This window comes from Rousettus aegyptiacus, unplaced genomic scaffold (genome assembly GCF_014176215.1).
Source record: "Rousettus aegyptiacus isolate mRouAeg1 unplaced genomic scaffold, mRouAeg1.p scaffold_m13_p_4, whole genome shotgun sequence".
Taxonomy (NCBI): Eukaryota; Metazoa; Chordata; class Mammalia; order Chiroptera; family Pteropodidae; genus Rousettus; species Rousettus aegyptiacus.
This window is the reverse complement of record NW_023416307.1, coordinates 61,268,723-61,286,172: the sequence shown is the minus strand read 5'-3', so window position 1 is coordinate 61,286,172 and position 17,450 is coordinate 61,268,723. Positions and strand designations below refer to the sequence as shown.

The 17,450-nt window shown below is 37.2% G+C and overlaps 1 protein-coding gene across 1 annotated transcript in view; it reads right to left on the bottom strand.

Moving 5' to 3' along the window:
• Positions 1–619, bottom strand: part of BTLA (B and T lymphocyte associated) — a 33,112-nt gene extending 32,493 nt beyond the window's left edge. The window contains exon 1 of the mRNA XM_016150713.2: positions 419–619. The gene's annotated coding sequence lies outside the window, so the exon portion shown is untranslated. The remainder of the gene's footprint in view (positions 1–418) is intronic.
• Between the last annotated feature and the right edge of the window lie 16,831 nt (positions 620–17,450).

Sequence of the window (17,450 nt, the reverse complement as noted above, 5' to 3'; positions counted from 1 at the left end):
GACACCTACCATAGTGCATGGCACAAAACTAAGATTCTGGTAAATTCATTTTCCTTTCTACCCACCGAGACAGAAAGGTACAGATTTCTTATGTCTTGTTTATTTGTATATTGGAAGCCTGTGCAGAGAGTTAGCTTCTCCTATACCCTATGTATTTGTGTGTACATTTTTTATGTGCTTATATTTTTATTCCATTGTGTACATTTAAGTCATTGCTTTTCTCGTGAAACCAACTTATGGATGCATCACTGTTCTGCAAGTTGTTTTATCTTTTACTTTTGCAGATGTGTGCATGCTTTGATGTGCCTGCAGCTTCAGCTCTCAGCAAAATGTTGGGGTCAGAAGCAATGAACTTGTTCTTCCAAGAGGGACTGGTGGAATGGGGGGGAAGACTATATGAAAAAGAAGGGTAGCATACCTTATGGATTTCCAACTGCAAGGAGTATAATTGACCAGAATCCCCAGGTTCCACGCTCTGAAATTCATTATCCCATTTGCGCCATGACTGAGTGCAACAGAAAAACCAAAACAAGTTCATTCCAGGAAGACACAGGACACCTCCAATAACCAACTTTGGCTTCAAGACTCCCCTACGGCCTTGCCAAACTGCCCTGGGAGTACAATAGCCATCTAGGATGCTTCCACCCAGCCTATTTCCTGCTCTTGTCACTTGGCACCAAGCTTGTTTTATGGTCTGATAGTTCTCGTAGATCTCCTACCTCACCACCTTTTCCTACAGGCATTTCCCTTAATCTAATCATTGTGCATTTCATCCTGTCTTGGAGTCTGCTTTGTGGAGAACCCAGTCATAACTTTGCATAGTTATGATAACATTGAGTATATCTTTTATTTTGCTTTCCTTTTCTCCTTGTTCAACAGACGATATTTTCTCATATAGGGAATCTATTTTTAGAAGGTTGAAAGGCATGAAAGCTAGTTGGTAGAAATAGCAGGATTAAATTAGTCAATTTGGGAGAAACTGTGACGATCAACCAAATCAATGGGAAGAATAGTGGAAAAAACCCAGGAATTAGAAAACAAGTAGAAACATGGAAAACTCACATCCTTTTAACTATAAAAGTGAAAGTAGCTAAAAGCATAGAGGGAATCTGACCAAATAAAGTGAAAGGCTTTTTTGGAGCTGCACTCTACGTGCTCCACTCATATTCGTCTGAGCAGTAGAATCCTCTCCTTATTTAAATGGCTTTATGGAAAAAAAAAAATGAAAATGAAGTAAATTGTAATTTGAAGCAAAACTAAATGTAGTTAGCTTTATTTTGGAGTCAGGTTAAAATAAAGAAAGAATTTGGGAGAAGTTTGTCCTGAAACGGAAATGACATCCATAAAGTCCTCTGCATAGTGTCTGTGAAATCACATGCCGGCCAAGGAACTGAAGCAGCTTCCTGAAGGCTAAAATTGTGCCAGCCACCTTAGTTCCTCAAAACCAAGGAGATCCAAAATGAGGAAGGTCTCAGAAGCCCAGGGAAGGAGGGAGTATGCGAGTGCTCTGGGCAGCAATTAGTTGCCATTCACCGTTCAGAAACTCGGTATTTCATATATTAATATCTAGTAGAGCCATGCCAATTATAACTGACTGAATTTCAGTAGTTTATTCCTTAATGGTGATTGCAGTCTGTGTTAATAACCCAAATGACTATATATTTAAATTGCCTAACAGAGTGGTTTCAAAGGAAGTTCAAAAAGCCCAGATCTGGGAGAGACATATTCTCCCTGAGCTTTTAGCAGATTTTTTTAGCTGTCTGCTCAGCTGTCTTGTACGATTGCTCTTCCTCCCCTTACTATAGTCATTTCACCAAGTGATTTAGAAAGAATACTCCCCAGTGACATATATTTAAATAGCTGAATAATTTATTTCTGCTTATAATTATAGCACTATTTATTTAGCAATTTTCCTAAAGAGTACATTCAGGTTTTTCCAATTTTTCAAATAAAGATGAACATTTTTGCTCTGCTGCATTTCAAATGATTTCTCAAAAGTGAAATTACTGGGTTGAAGGTAAGAACATTTTTAGCATTCTTGATACTTAGTGCTACATAACTTCCAAGAAAGACCAACATACTTTTTTAGAGGCAAGTTATGAGAGTATCCAGACCTGGTTAACCGTGCCCTGACCATTAGTAAAATTTCGTTATGATCATCATAATTTTAAAAGTAAAACATTCCATTTATTCTGTATTTTTATACTTAAAGAGTTTGTACAGATTTTAGGGTGTTTTATCATTTGTGAATTGTTATTCACACACAATTAACTGTTTATCGAGATATTGGAGTCTTAGTGGTTCTCTTATTTTTTTAATTTAATATGTGTATTTTGAATATATTAAACCCTTGTCACCTTGCTATATTTTCGGTAATAGTTTGTTTTTGTCTTTTAATATGTTAATAGCAATTTTTGATTTATAGAAGTTGCCTTGTTTAAAGTAACCATACTTAACAATTTCTGTTACTTTTAAATTAGAGAAAAAAATAATTTTCCTGAATGATTCCTAATCAAATGTCTAGTTGTATAGACATTTGGCTGAATAAAAGCCCCCCAAAGGTGTTTGCACCCTAACCCCCAGAATTCCCGCTACCATATATGGCAAAAGTTACTTTCAGGGGTATCGTTTCATAAACTACATAAATGTCTAACTGATGTACTGTATACTTGAAATTAATAATAAAATAAAATTTTAAAAGAATTATTTTGCAGATTTGTTTAAATTAAGAATCTTTAGATGGAGAGATTATCCTGGATTATCCAGGTGGGCTCGATATAATAGAATGATCCTTACGAGAGGGACACAGAAGGTGTCAGAGAAGGCAATGTGACAAAAGAAGCAGTGATTGAAGTGATGAGGCCATAAACCAAGAAATCCCAGCAACCACTAGAAGCTGAAAGAGACAAGGAATGGCTTCTCCTTTTGGAGCCACCAGCAGCAACCAGCTCTGCTGACACCTTGATTTTAGCCTTGTAAGACTTATTTTGAACTTCTGATCTCTAGAACTGAAAGAGAATAAATTTGTGTTTTTTAAAGCCACTGGGATTATGGTAATTTTTACAGGGGCAATAGAAAAGTAATGAGTGATATTATTTTGCTTTCCATAACACAAATTCCATTAAATGTCAAAATATTTAATGTCCAGTAAATATTCTAGGCTAATATAAGAGGAAACTTACATCACTATAGAACTTCCATGGAATTTCTTTAAGATATAGTGTGGATGAGGCTGGTGCATAATAAGCTATGAGGTTCTTGGGCCCCGTTAATCTCCTGTGAAGCTCTGTGTACCTGATAACAATGGAGTCCACCACACAAGCACATCCCTAACCTTCCCTTGGGAGAGTGATGGTAGGTGAAGGAGCTATTTTAGAATTATATCACTTGAATTCTGTATCAGTTTGGATTAAGTTCAGCTATATATAGTGGAAAAGTCAAAAATAGAGAAGGCTTAAATAAATTGAATGTTATTTCCTTCATGTGCAAAAGATGTTTAGGGGTAGACAGAGGAGAGATGATATTCCTCATTCATCACTGACTCTGTTTCCTCTGTCTTTTTGCTTCTCTGTCTTAACTCTGACATTTCTTCTCTGGGGCCATGGTCCAAGATGAATAGTTGCAGCTGCAGTCACCAGATCTGAGTTGTAGGCTCTGAGAGAGGCATAAGGGCAAAGGCCCTATAAGGAGACTTTCTGGAAATCCAACACCAAACTTCCACTTACAAAATACTGACCACGACTTAGTCATGTGACCATAACTTCTCATAAAGAAAACTTGGGAAAACCAAGGGCAAAAATGTTGGTATGATTATTTTTTAGTTTTAATAAACACACACACACACATACATGTTTCTACCAAGAAAAGGGTATAAAGAAAATATAGGGAGCTGGTCAAGAGTGAGGGTACCCTGCAACAACAGTAGACAAGTCCCTTAGTTAATGCATCCAATAGCCCCAGCCTTTGCCTACTGCAGTCTTTTTCTTGTTTATGAAGAGTAAATTCCCTGGGAAGCAGACTCCCAGGCAGAGATTAGCATGAAGGAAACTCCTTACAGAGTGCTCTGGAAATTATTGAGTAGGGGCAGAGAAGAGAGCAGTATTAAGCAGAGGGGGACACTAGGCTGTGATGCAGTCTCACCAAAGGCTTCAGCCAACCACGGAGCAGTCTGAAACTTGGTTGGCCCCTTACAGTAGTTTTAAGTTTGGCCAAGAAGGCTGGGACTTGATGTACCCACATTGACCAGTCATTGGATATAGGTTGTTTCCATGAAAGGTGGTATGTCCTTTTGTGAAGTACTTCTCTTCAGCAAATTCCTAGGCAAGACTGATAGCCAGGAACACTCTCAGCAGCTGAAGAAATAAGCCCTTCCTTCAGTCCTGACAGGGATCTGGATTGTGCATCATAGCCTCCACTACACTGCTCCTTTTTTCTTTATGACCACAGCTGAGGTGGGAATTGGAGAGGATGACTTGGGGAGACGCACAACTTTATCATTTTACTTGCTATTTGTGCGATTTGGGATCCAGGTATAGTGTTGGTGTTTGACAGTCACAGGCTCTTATAAGCTAGTCTTGGGGTTTCCACAAAAATCTAGTAGGATTTCTTTCTATTACTTTTCAGTAAGTTTCATACATGAATAACCATGGTTAAGGAACTTTTACAGTCATAGACTTTTAAGTCAGAAAACTTACTTACTGATCCCTATGCTCTGCCTAATTTTCAGCCCCCATTTAATGACAGCTACCCTGAGACTACTCAAAGGAAGACTGAGTGCGGAAGGTAACTCTTAATCTGAAAGGTAACTCTTAATCTGATCTTTACCGGTGAGCTAACTTCCATTATCAGGCAAAGAACTCTTAAGTGACTTGTTTGGAAAAAAAGAAAAAAAGAAAAAAGAAAAACACGAGATCAGAATCTTATCTCTTTCTAAGGCCACAGTTTTAGAGGTATCACTTTTAGGATAGAGAAGTAGATAATTTTAAAATACCGACTTACTTTTTTAGAATAATTTTAGGGTTCACAGCAAAATTGAGCAGGAAATTGAGTTTCCTTCCCCTGCACTTAGCATAATATAAATTTGGGGTTCCTCCATGTTTTCCTATGGTTTAATAGTTCATTTCTTTTTCATTTTTAATAGTATTCCATTGTCTGGATGTACTCCAGTTTATTTATCCATTCACCTACTAAAGGACATCTTAGAACTACTTCCAAGTTTCGCAATTGTGAATAAAGCTACTATAAACATCTATGTGCAGGTTTTTTGTAGATGTAAGTTTTAAACTCATTTGAGCAAATACCATAGTTGAATTTTTTTAACTCTACAAGATTCCAAATTATTGAAAGTTCGGTCTACCCAAATGGCAGGTCTTAGACCCATGGCCTCTCTTAACCAAGTGCTATTTCCTTCTGTCTCTTTTTTGAGTTTATCTATTTCTTGCAGGACTCTGTTGAAAGCAGCAGAAATAAGCACACATGCTCTAACATGTTGAATTTTCCTATCATTTTGCTTAATATTACAGGCTTAGCCAGCATGGGTTCTGCTATCCAAGGATTATTTAACATCAAATAACTAGGTTCATGAGCTTTCCAGTCTATACAATTTAAATCTTGAGTGTCTTTCTCCCTACTTCCTTTATGAAGCCAAAGCCACGATTTAGGTTGTGATGCTCTCTGTACACATATTTCAGATAACAGAATGACTGTATTTCAGATAACAGAATCATCTATAAATAGTTTAACCAGAAAATGATTCATTTCAAATTTCTCAAAGCACTGGGAAACCAACTTAGTTGCTACATAATGAGAACATATACAGCAAAGAGGAATATCTAGTTATCCAGTAGGGTTTTTAGAACGAAATTACTCTGCTGCCACTGCACTCAATACCTATGAAGATAGAGATTAGACTTTCACCACTACTGTTCTAGAAACAAAATAAAACAAATACCTCCATGACAGTGCTTGTCAGAAAAGTTATATAGCCACTGACTTATGATATTTAACTTCCATGTTCCAAGTCTCATATGCAGAATCTTAATCAAAAAAGAGTCCAGGGAATATGGTTTTAGCTTGCCTACCTTCAGAGTACTGGAGGCAGGATAAAAAAGGAACTGGAGTTATATAGAGAAGTGGTTCTCACGGAGGAGTGTTTTGTCCCTTAGGGATATCTGACAATGTGTGGTTGTCACTACTGTGGTGGGGATGATAACAGCATCTAGTGCGTAGAGTCTCGGGATCTTGCTAAGTATCCTACAATGCACAGAACAGACCTCACGACAAAGAATTATGCAGCCTAAAATGTCGATGGTGCCAAGGCTGAGAAACCCTACTGTAAGGTCAGCCAATCTGCAGTATCCGCTCATACTTCCTCCTGTATTCATAGCCTCTGGTGGCAGTGGAGGCCTTAGGAATCACTGAAGGACACTCATACAGAGTCTTTCTCTGAATACTGAAGAATCATACAATGAAGTTGCTCAAAAAAAAAAAAGAAAGAAAGAAAGAAAGAACGAACGAACGAACGAACGAACGAACGAACGAACGAACGAACGAACGAACGAAAGAAAGAAAGAAAGAAAGAAAGAAAGAAAGAAAGAAAGAAAGAAAGAAAGAAAAAGGCTCTGTAAAAGAGATAAGGGAGTATGTTTTGTGACCACCTGAGTTTCAAGCTTTCACCTCACTTTCCAAGGCCCCTGCATTACTGCATTTTGTAACTAATATAAAATTTATAATAAATATAAAACTCTCTCTTCTTCAATCCAAATTTAAAGAATTTGAAAAAGTAGTTACATCGGTCTATCACCAAAGCCCTCTCAAGTTCTATTTTAGATTGGGTTCCCTCTGAAGCAAATCTTAAATGAAAGACTTGAGGGCAAATAGTTGGAGGTGTTCCCAATATAGTAGGGGACTGAAAAAGACTGGAAAGGAAAGGAAGCTAAAAAGTGATTTCTTTTCTAGCAAGTTACCACTGTGAACAAGGCAATTAGTCCCCGCTTCTGGGAGCTCTGAGAGCCAATATTGAACAGATGCTCCAGAATCATCCCACTCAAGAACTGAGTAAACTGGGGTATTTAGCCATTTTATTAGTTTCCTATTGCTCCTGTGCAAAATTGCCACAATATCATGACTTAAACTCTCATAACTTTATTATCTTACAGTCAAGGTGGCAGCAGGGCTGCATCTGAAGAATCCAAGAGAGAATTTGCTTTTCGGCTTTAAGAGGTCATTTGCATTCTTTAGCTGGTGTCCCCTTCCTTCATCTTCAAAGCCAGCAGCATAACATCTTCAAATTTCTCTCTATGCCCTCCTTCATTCATTTTTAAAGATTCACGTGATAAGATTGGGCCCACATGGATAATCCAGGATAATCTTCCATTGAGATCATTAACTTAGTCTCATCTGCAGAATTACTTTTGCCATGGAAGGTAACATATTTATAGATTTGGAGGATTAGGATGTAGACATCTTTAAGTGGGCTCATTTTTTTTTTTTTCTCTAGCATATACATCTACTCTCATCAGTCATTAGTTGAGGACTGCTCCCAAGAGGGGCACTAGTACTTCTAGCCTGCTGCGCAGGCAAACCAAGCAGGCTCTAGTGGCCCGGGAAAGCTCATAAGCAACGAAGTGCAGGTGCCAACAATTACAAGTAGGACAGTGTGCACCAGAGTGGTGAGGAGAAGGGATACATTCGGGCCTTGAATACCATCAGCTGCAGTTCCTCTTGGATATAAGTCAATAATTGAAAGCACAGGCAACTTTTAATTCATCTTTGGTTTTGTTTAAGAGAGGAAGGAAGAAAGGGAGGAAGTGAGAGAGAATAACAATTACAGGACATCTATGGTAACATATTGTTTACATGTAAGAAAAAGTTCAAGGTAGGAGTAGGACACAGAGTTCAAAAAACAAGCCACCATATTTTTAAACACTATTTTAAAAAAGAGTTAGGCAACTCCACAAATCAAAGGAACATTCTCCCTTTGAAAGAGATTTATTAAAAGAAACAATAAATTTCAGAAATTTTTATGTTCCCAACACGATTCAAGAGTTCACTGTTTGTTTTGGGAAAGCAGGAGTCATCGGCACAGTGTTCGAGTCTTTCTGAATCCCCACATCGAAACAAACAGAGCAGCTATTAGCAAAACCCAAACTTGATCAGTTAACATTTACAAAACAGCAACAACAACAAAACAAACAAACAAACAAAACCAAGGTAACAAACTGCCCCAGAGACCACAGATGAGGACAAAATACAACAGGCATAAATCTGTATAATATCAGCTCTGCGAAGGAGGAAGCAGAGGGATGCAACAGGGCATCTGACAGACATGAGAATAGGCAAGGGAATTCACTGGAGCACACAGTGGGCCAAATGGAAAACAGCAGCTGAAACTGGGAGGGGCGTGCCCACTCCACTAGCAGGTAATCACAGGAGTTTGCTGTAAGAAGGCCGGAAAGTCCGGGCCCACGAATTCCCGGCACAGAGATCTCCACTGAGTAGTAACTAATAAAAGTGGCATCAGAGTAGAATAGGACTGGGATGATAAAGATGAAGAGAAGAATAGATTTACATAAAGGAGAATGAGAAAAACAGTTTAAAAAAGCAAGTCACAATAGTTTTGAACTCTATAAAAAAAAACAAAAACAGGTATTAGAGCTCTCTGAAGTTAGAAAACCTACTCTGAACCATTACTCCTAAAAATTTGGAAATACTAATAAAGAAACAAAAAAGTATTGAGTCAAATCCCATACAAAGTTATGAGAATAAAGAACAGAATAGCTTGCCTACGAACAATGAAAGCATGCAAGGATGACAAATTTACAGATTTAAAAAGAGCTAAAAGATTAAATAACGCATGATTGAAAGAACAACATAATTGAGATAAGAAAAACTCAAAATTAGGTGACAATTAAGAAAATAATTAGAAATAAAGTAAAGAAGTTTATTTCAGAAACAAAGACTAAACGAGGAACACAACAGTGAATTAGCACAACAGATAATGACTTAATAGAATAGAAGGTAAAAATGAGACACGGTTTTAAATCTAAAAGAAATGCATAGGTAAAAAGAATTTGGGCAAAAGCAACAATATGGAAAGTCGGCAAAGAACATCCAACATATAGTTAATATAAATCCTTGGTGAAGAAAATCAAAGCAAGAGAAAAAAATACTAAATAACATAATTTAACATTTTTCCTAAAATTAAAAATATTGTTATTCTAAGGCTATTGTATGTGCTTTGTGGGATAAAGTAAATAAGTAATTGTAGGGTAATCTGATTCTACCAATCCCTATGTCTCTGAGAACCATGAGTCTCTGAGTGAAAAAAAAGAGATACAGATGTAATACAGAGTTCAAAGACTCTGTAGCATGCCCGAACTTTAATTGGATTTATTAAACTTTTTATCCTAAAATACATGTATACAGCAAGTCCTAAAAAAATGTCATTTCATTTAATGTCATTTTATCATAATGTTCATGAGATGTCATAGGAACTTCTCTTGTTCATATCAATTAGCCTATGGTAAAAACTGGTTTTGTTATAAGCAGTTTTGAGGCAGGATAATTAGCCTAGTACTGTCCTTCTCCCCTCTAGGATGCAGACTCCAGAATTTTTCCTTAATCACTTATTCAGCCCTCTCCCTGTTTTGATTCAGAGTCTGAGACTCTGGAATGAGAAACAAGCCAAGTCCGGGAGACAGGATAGAGGAACTGGGGTCGCCCCTTCCCCTTCAGGTGGCATGAGAAAACAAGCCAAAACTGGGAGGCAGGATGGATAGCCTTGGGATATCTCCCATCCAACCCTCTTTTCCCCCCTTTCTCCCAGGATAAGGCTCCAAAGTCTTTCCTGTGTCTTTTGTTTAGCTTTGGCTAATCATAATATCATTATAATATTACTTGCATTGCAAGTACCACATCTCCGGGCACCCCCACTCCAAGAAGAAAAAAGTCCGAAATCCAGACTGTTTGGCATTATTCACTCTCCAAGTTGGCCTGCACTTTTACCTTAAGCATGTATTTTAGCTTTAATAAAACTTGTGCTTTCTTGCTTGCTCTTTGTGGCTTCTTTGAATTCTTTCTCACAGCATAAGACAAGCACCTGGTCACTGAAACTCCAGGTTGGGGTCACTCTTTGGACTCCAGCCCTGTGCAGTTCTTATGCATCGGTTTCGCTTAAAGTAGCAGAACCTATCAACAATGTTAAATGAGGACTTGCATAAGCACAAAGCTAGGAGATAGAACTGTTTTAAAAAAAAAAAAAAGGTGGGTGGGGGAAAGAGAAAAATGAAGGAAGAAAAGAGGAAGGGAAGAAAAGACAGTGAAGGAAAGAAGGGAGGGAGGGAGGGAGAGAGGTCTTTCTAAGCTCTATTCCCTGAAGAGGCCCAGAAACAAAGATCGACCCGGTTGTAATGAGCATCTCTAGTACCCAAATTGTCATCTTGACATACTGTTTCCTACTTAAAAACAAAACAAACAAAAACAACCACCAAAAACTAGGGGCTCTTGGAGAAACAGTTCATTCAAGGCCTGAGGCAGGAAGTGTGCAAAAGAAATCTGAAACATCTTGTCAGAAAAAGAACAAGAAAGCCATGGAGAGTTACCAGGGTTATATCAAAAGGATTTGGAGCCAACTTGAAGAGGCTCCTATTGACAAGTGAGCATATAAATGGATAATCACAATTTATTAAAATCCATCAAATGTGAGGAAAGAAGTAAGCAGAGTGAGAAGAGAAAGCAGGTGCCCACCCCAGCAAAACTAAGAGAGAAAACAGTGTCAATTCTAGGGTTTCGTCTTCTACACTGGATTGAGCACAGTGATTACTTAATTATGACACATTTCTAGAATGTGTTTGCAAACATGATTCTAGAAAAATCTATTACTCAAAAGAGATAAGAGCCATTGATCTGCTGGAGTCAGGGGAAGATTACTGCTACTGAATAAAGTTGAAGGAATAGTGGAGGATATAAATAAAGTTATATTTTGGGGTTTTTAAATTAATTTATTTATTTTGATTAGTTTCAAGTTAGCAATACATTGGTTAGACATCTAGTCTAACCAATAGGTGTTGTCGAGTTCTTTATAGTCCATAAAACAATCCCCCTAATTGCTCCCTCCCTCCCCTGACCCTCCATCTAGCCATCATATTAATGCTAATTGTATTCCCTATGCCATGCTCCCCATTCCCGTGACCATCCATCAACTACTAATTTGTACTTCCTTAACCCTTCACCCCATTCTCCCAGCCCCCCAACCACCCTCCCCTCTGTCCATCACCGAATTATCCACTATATTTGTGAGTCTGTTTTTGATTAGTTTATTCTTTTTGTTCCTTAGATTCCACGTAGAAGTGAGATCTTATGGTATTTATCTTTCTCTGTCTTATTTCATTCAGCATAATAACCTCTAGGTCCACCCATGTCATTACAAATGGTAGGATTTTATTTTTTTAATAGCTGGGCATTTAGGTTGCTTCCATGTTGTGGCTGTTGTAAATTGTGCTGCCATAAATATTGGGGTGCATAGATCTTTACAAATTATTGTTTTTGCTTTCTTCAGATAAATACCCAGAAGTGCAATTGCTGGGTCAAAAGGTATATCCACGTTTAATTTTTTGAGAAATCTCCATACTATTTTCCATTGCAGCTATACCAATTTGCAATCCCACCAACAATATATGAGGGTTCCTTTTTCTCCACATCCTCGCCAACACCTGCTGTTTTTAAATTTATTGATGGTAGCCATTCTGACAGGTGTGAGGTGATATCTCATTGTGGTTTTAATTTGCATTTCTCTGATGATTAGTGACCATGAGTATCTTTTCATATGTCCATTAGCCATCTTTATTTCCTCTTTGGAGAAGTATCTGTTCAGGTCTTCTTCCCATTTTTTAATTGGATTGTTTGTTGTTTTTGTTGTTGAGTTCTTTATATTTCTTGGATATTAACCCCTTAGCAGATGTATCATTTGCGAATATCTTCTCCCAATCAGTCGATTGCCTTTTTGTTTTGTTGAATAAAGTTGATTATAATTCATGTGTCATATTTGTTCAACACATCCGTTATATGCATAAAATATGATGGACTCTATCTCTGTGGAGCAGAGAATCTAGGAAAGATATTACATTTTTACAAATAACTACAATGCAAAATAGTATAAGCGCCACCATGGAGATGCAATCAAAATTCTATAGTTCAGTAGACAGAAGAAATATTACTTCTGACAACAGTGAGAGAGAAGAGTCAGATCTGAGCTGGATTTTAAAGGATGAGTGAAGGAGTAATAGGCAGGGATGGAAAGAAGGATTGGAACCAGGAAATTACACAGGGCTTTTATCATCAGAGTAAAGGTTTGGAATTTATCTTATCAAAGAGTCATTGAAGGTTTTAAAGGGGAGAAACTCCTACCAACTAAAAGAGTATTTTAGAGTGCATAAAGGATATGTTAAAAGAGCATGTGAAAGTAGAGAGACCAGTGAGGATTTGTAGCCATTAAAGAATTGAACTGCCATGGTGGCAGCAGGGACAGTAAGGAAAAGAAAGGTGTCAGAAATATTTTGAAGGAAAAATCAAAATAAGTTTTTGATGAATGATGATGGCGAATACTTAGATAAGGAGTTGGGAAACTGGAAGGGGTGAGGATAACTGTGGGTCTAAGCCTGCTCTTGGAAAGAGCAATGATTGGGGAGGAGAAAATGTGTGTGTGAACTTGAAGTCATGTTGACTAGGAGTAGGACAATGGAAATGAGAGACTGACATCAGAGAGAGGGGAGCTGGGGCAGGAAGTAGAGTTGTGTGGGACAGGTCTAGAAATGTGACTGCGTGAGAGTAATTGAGAACTCAAGGGAGTGTGAAAAGGGAAGAAGAAGATCAGTAACAGGCCCTTGGGAGAGGCTGACATTTGCTAAGGACAGGAGGAATCAATGGAGAGTAGATCAGAGATCTAGCTCCTTTCTCCTGCATATGCCAAGGTCTCCCAGTGTTCAGACTGCTACACAGGTGTAGATTAAATCCACAAAACCGGTCAGCCAGGTGCTTTTTGAGAGAGACCACACTATACTGCAATGCTTCACAACCTAATTGTGGTGAAAAGTCAGTTTTTTTCTTCCCAATTTGTTGTGATCATTATTTTTACAAAATCCATAAAAATGTATTACTGGATAACTGACCAAGTGCTTGGGTATTGAAGCAATGTCAAATTGCTGGAAATTTTCCTTCAAGCTTTCTTTCAATTTCTGTAGTTATCTGTTGTAAATATAAAATAAACACCAACACGCTTGAGTTGTACTAAGAGGAACTGAAACAGAATACTATTCTTGACTCTGTCAGCGTTGTGTGGCCATTTGCCAGCCTTTTAACTTCTCTGGCCTTACATTCTCTTGTTTGTAAAATAAGGAAGTTAAATTTGCCCTGAAAGTCTAGATTGTGCGGTGCTTAAATAATAGTTGACACTGAAAGGGTCCAGCTAAATTATTATTCTGCCAGACTCACTTCCTTGCCTAAGTGAGAATGACTTTCTTCTCCTAATAGCTTCCCCCCCCTTTCTAATATTTTGGGGTGTATTGCTGTGTTTTGAGGCTAGTCAGGGAAAAGCAGGACTTCGGGGAGCCAGATTTTCTCCAAAACTATTCAGAGCTAATCTCTAGTTATCTCTAAATCACAGCACATAAAAATCACAGGAAATCTAAACCAAAAACATTAACTCTGAACCACAGACCCCAGCTTACAAAACAGGATCATGACGCATTAGATCAGGATTCCAGGCTACCAACACCTTGCACGGATATAAGTGTGCGCTCATTTCCACATTCCCCAGTTGGCTTTAGATGAGCAATGGCACTTGTCATATCCTATTCATCTTACATGCTCCTAATGCCAAACATAATGCTAAGCATATAGTAGATGCCCAATAACCCTTTCATAAATAAATAAATAAATAAATAAATAAATAAATACATACATACATAAATAAATAAATAAATAAATAAGAGTGACATATTTCTTTCAAAGCCTTCTGTATCCCAGTCAGACAATACTAAGCTTTTCTTTATTCAGTATCCTCCTGGCACTTATTCTGTGAAGAAATTATCTGTGTCCTGCTATTTGCTATGGGAATTGTGATGCACAACCCCTAGAAAATGACTATTTAGCCCGAATTGCACCCCAGACCCCAATTCATATGTTAAAGCCCTAACCCTAATGCGATGGTATTTGGAGATGGTATTTGGAGATGGGACCTTAAACGTTAAGTGAAGTCATAAGGATGAGGCCTTAATCCAATAAGGTTGGTGTCCTTACAGGAGGAGGAAGATCTCTCTCTCTCTCTCTCTCTCTTCTGCTCTCCTTGCACACCACAGAGGACAGGCCATGTGAGGACACAGGGAGAAGGCTGTAAGCCAGGAAGAGAGTCATCATCAGAAACAGAATTGGCTAGTATCTTGAACATGGACTATGAGAAACAAAATTCCTGTTGTTTAAGCCATCTAGTCTGTGGTATTTTGTTACAGCAGCCAGAGCAGAATAATACAATGCCCTTTCCTGATTTCTTTCATACACGTGTCAGAAAAAAGTGACTGAGGGTCCCCCAAGTAGAAAGCCTCTAACTTTCCTTGAGGAATTGAGAATTATGCTTTGAGTCCTTATGTTTCATACCCCAGACCCACCAAAATTATCATTAACACAGACATAGCTTACCTCTTAGGGATAAAGCTATTTTTATATACCGTGGGGCAACCACCAATATTAATTCAATGGTTTTTAACTGTTTTGTAGTCTCTCTGAAACTGCTCTGTAGCAGCACTATCCAACTGAACTTTCTGCGATGATGGAGATACCCACAATTTAAATTATCCAATGTGGTGGCTCCCAGCCAAAAGCAGACTACTAAGTCCTTGAAATGTAACTAGTGCAACTGAGGAAATAAAGTTGCAATTTGTTCAATTTTAATTCGTTCAAATTTAAATTTAAATAGTCACATGTGGCTAGTGGCTGCCATATTATACTCACACCACAGCTCTATACTTTCTAGACTCCTAACAGTGCACAATACCCTTATGCTCAAAATTAGGCAAACCAGCAGAGAGGGGTCAGGTAACAGCAATTAACTTATCTCCTTCGATGCCTTCCATACCCTACTCTACACTACTAAGTTTTTCTTTATTCATTCAGGTCAGAAGACCTGTATTCAAAATAAAGACCTATGCGAGAATGGATTTTTTTTTTCAGTGTACAGTTGATGTGTGGTTGGTAATTAGAAGTACACAGAACAAATAAAGAGCCCAATTTTGTGTGTTCTCTAAAATGATTGGTATATATATAGAGAGAGAACTCACCAGGTTCTATATATATATATATACCAATCATTTTGGCTAATGAAAGATGACTATATATTCCTTTTATATTCATACTGACTCCTGTGCCTTAGGGGAAAAAAAAGACATAATAAAAAAATCCATGGCTTTCAGAGTTTAACAGACCTGGGTTAAAATTCCAGCTCCTTATATTTTAATCAGGATAAATCAGGCTTTGACGCAATAACAAACCACTCCCAAGTCTCAATGGTTTAACAAAACCAAAGTTTATTCCTCACCGTTCGAGGGTACCTGCCTGAAGTCCAGGGCAATCCCCCTTCAGCAGTGACCCAGCAGTTTGGGCTTTTCCTGTTCATAGTTCCATCACTTTAGTAGGATGGGAAGGGAGAGACTGAAGACGTGCGTGAGCCTTCTCACTCTTTTTTTTCATACCTTATTGATAAAAACTGTCATATGGCTCTACTCAGTCACAAGGGAGATGGGAAGTAAATTTTACATGTTCAGGAAGGAAAAACATCAAACTAAATGTTGATGAACACAAATCGTCATCTCTGCCACATTTTCTAACATCATGAACTTGACAATTTAATCTTTTTTTTCCCCTCATTTAAAAAATGGAGATAATTATACCTACTCAAAAGAATTTCTTAAAGAAGGAAAATGAAAGTCATGTGTAAAGTTTACTACACAATGCTTTTCACATAATGGGGGTCCAGTGATAGTAGATTATTTTTTCTTCCCTAGAAAAAGAGTTGTCCCGCAAACTTACTACAACACAACAGACTCCCTAAACAGTGGGGTCAAATCATGTCTCAAACTCCTATAAATCTGATCTAATTCCACCACTTTTAACTGTTTTTTCTCTCACTAGGTCACCAACTACTCCTTACCTTTATGCAATTTTTAAGATGGAGTTTTTGTTGTTGGGATTATAGGTTTTTAACCATAATCCCAATCATTAGCTCTAATACTTAGTAACTATACAGAGAAAGTTTTAATGTAAAATTATAATAAAGTCAGAGTTTTAAAATATCAAACTCACAGACAAAAGGTAGTTTTTCCTCTCTTTTCCCTCCTCTTCATAAGCACTACATAATCTGAAGTACATGATTTATCTGTACTTGCAGTTGTTAATAGAGACAGATTTGAATAACACTATTAACCACTTTGACTAAAATGATCTTACAGAACAGTGTATTTTACAACTGCAGAAAAATATATTCCTTTCAAGTTCACATGGTATATTTGGTTAGATCGAATGCTGGAATATTCTAAGTCTCAATCAATTTAAATACATACTCTGTCTGAAATCATACAGAGTATGTATTTTGACTACGACTGAATTAAATTAAAAATAAATAATATATTTAGATGACTCCTCTAATTTGGAAAATAAATAATATACTTCTTAATAATCTGTGGGTCAAAGAAATCATGAGGAATTAAAAACTATTTTGAAAAGGATAATAATAAAATGTAACATCAAAATTTGTGGATGAGGATGCAGCTAAAGCAGTGCTTAGCGGAGGAATTTATAGTTTTAAATACTTTTAGAAAAAGAGAAAGACCAAAATTAACAGCCTAAGTTTAGGGCTCAAAAAACTAACAAAAGAAGAGCAAAATAACCCAAAGCAGTAGAAGAAAAAAAAATCGTAAAGTGAAGAAATGCATAAATAAAACAAGCAAGCAATAGGGAAAGTTATCATAGCCAAAAGTTACTTCTTTAAAAGATATTTCATCTTTTAAAGTTCTATCTAGAAAGAACATAAATTTCCAATATAAAAAAATGAGAATAAAGTTATCCCCACAGATCCCACATCATAGATGAATGGATAAATTCTTTGAAAAATACAACTAACACAGATACAAAATTAAACAGAAAGTTTGAATAAGCCTATATATGTTAAAGAAATTGCATTTGTTATCAAAATCTTCCCAAAAAGAAGACTGCAGACCCAGATGGTTGTACTAGTGGATTCTATTATATATTTAAGGGGAAAAATGAAAACAATGTCATTAATCCTATCAGAACATAGTAGAGAAACTTTCTCAACTAGCTTTATGAGGTCCATGTGTTCAGAATAGCAAAACCTGACAAAAATATTTCAAAATATAGAGAAAGGAGAGAGAGAGAGAGAAAGA